This window comes from Salvelinus sp. IW2-2015, linkage group LG3, assembly GCF_002910315.2.
Source record: "Salvelinus sp. IW2-2015 linkage group LG3, ASM291031v2, whole genome shotgun sequence".
Taxonomy (NCBI): domain Eukaryota; kingdom Metazoa; phylum Chordata; class Actinopteri; order Salmoniformes; family Salmonidae; genus Salvelinus; species Salvelinus sp. IW2-2015.
The window spans coordinates 6,698,489-6,700,285 of record NC_036840.1 but is presented as its reverse complement, the minus strand read 5'-3'; the positions used below and the strand labels follow the sequence as shown (position 1 = coordinate 6,700,285).

Below are 1,797 nucleotides of genomic sequence, written 5' to 3'. Positions count from 1 at the left end.
GAAGGTGTTGCTGAACACCTGCTGTAGTGGTTCCTTACAGTAAGGTAGTAGTGTGAAAGGTGTTGGTGACTCCTGCTGTAGTGGTTCCTAACAGTAAGGTAGTGGTGTGAAGGTGATTACTGACCCTTGTAGTGTTCCTACAGTAGGTAAGTGGTGTGAACGGTGTTACTGACCCTGCTGTAGTGGGTTCCTACAGTAAGGAGTGGTGTAAGTAGTTGCTTGGACCCTGCTGTAGTGGTTCCTACAGTAAGGTAGTGGTGTGAAAGGTGTTACGAACCCTGCCTGTAAAGTGGTTCCTACAGTAAGGTAGTGGTGCTGAAGGTGTTGCTGACCCTGCTGTAGTGGTTCCATCAGTAGGTAGTGGTGTGAAGCGTGTTAATGACCCTGCTGTAGTGTTCCTTACAGTAAGGTTAGTGGTGTGAAGGTGTTGCTGACCCTGCTGTAGTGGTTCCCTACAGTAAGGTAGGGTGTGAAGGTGTTACTGACCTTGCCTGTAGTGTTCCTACAGTAAGGTAAAGTTGGTTGTGAACGAGGTGTTACTGACCCTGCGTAGTGGTTCCCTACAGTAGGTAGTGGTGTTGAAGGTGTTGCTGACCCTGCTGTAGTGGTTCCTACAAGTTAAAGTTATGGTGTTGAAGGTGTTACTGACGCCTGCTGTAGTGGTTTCTACAGTAGTAGTGGTGTGAAGGTGTTACTGACTCCTGCTGTAGTGGTTCCTACAGTTAAGGTAGTAGTGTGAAGGCTGTTGCTGCCCTGCTGTAGTGGTTCCTACAGTAAGGTAGTAGTGTGAACGGGTTGTGCTGACCCTGCTGTAGTCGGTTCTCTACAGTAAAGGTTAGTGGTCGTGAAGGTGTTACTGACCCGCTGTTAAGTGGTTCCTTACAGTAAGGTAGTGGGGTGTGAAGGTGTTGCTGACCCCTGCTGTAGTGGTTTCCTACAGTTTAAGGTAGAGTGTGAAGGTGTTTGCTGACCCTGCTGTAGTGTTCCTACAGTAAGGTAGTGGTGTGAAGGTGTTGCCTGACCCTGCTGTAGTGTCCTACAGTAAGGTAGAAAATAAATGGTGTGAAGGTGTTACTGACCCTGCCTGTAGTGGTTCCTACAGTAAGGTAGTGGTGTCTGAAGGTGTTACTGACCCTGCTGTAGTGGTTCCTACAGTAAGGTAGTGGTGTAAGGTGTTACTGGACCCTGCTTAGTGAGTTTCCTACAGTTAGGTAGTGGTGTGAAGGTGTTCTACTGACCCTCTGTAGTGGTTCCTACAGTAAGCGTAGTGGTGTGAAAGGTGTTACTACCCTGCTGTAGTGGTTCCTACAGTAAGGTAGTAGGTGTGAAGGTGTTGCTGACCCTGTGTAGTGTTCCTAACAGTAACGGTAGTGGTGTGGAGGTGTTTGCGACCCTGGCTGTAAGTTGGTTCCTACAGTAAGTATTGTAGTGTGAAGGTGTAACTGACCCGCTGGTAGTGGTTCCTACAGTAAGGTAGTGGTGTGAAGGTGTTGCTGAAGCCCTGCCCTGTAAGTGGTTCCTACAGTTAAGGTAGTGTGTTGAAGGTGTTACTGACCCTGCTGTATGGTTCCTACAGTATAAGGTAGTAGTGTGAAGGTGTTGCTGACCCCTGCCTGTAGTGGTTCCTACAGTAAGGTTAATGGTGTGAAGGTGTTTACTGACCCTGCTGTAGTGGTTCCTACAGTAAGTGTAGTGGTGTGAAGTTGTTTTAACAGTAACATCACAAGCCTGTTGCTGAGCCTGCTGCTTCCGTAGAAACATATCTGACTGTACAACAGTTGGGTTTGTTTAACTCAC

At 47.9% G+C, this 1,797-nt stretch overlaps 1 long non-coding RNA gene across 1 annotated transcript; it reads left to right on the top strand.

Annotated features, from left to right (window-relative positions):
• The first annotated feature begins 579 nt into the window (after positions 1-579).
• On the top strand, positions 580-1,497 carry LOC139022845 (uncharacterized). Its single transcript, XR_011473903.1, has 4 exons — positions 580-623; positions 1,111-1,174; positions 1,280-1,322; positions 1,430-1,497. It is a non-coding gene; the product is annotated as an uncharacterized lncRNA (long non-coding RNA).
• Positions 1,498-1,797: the final 300 nt, after the last annotated feature.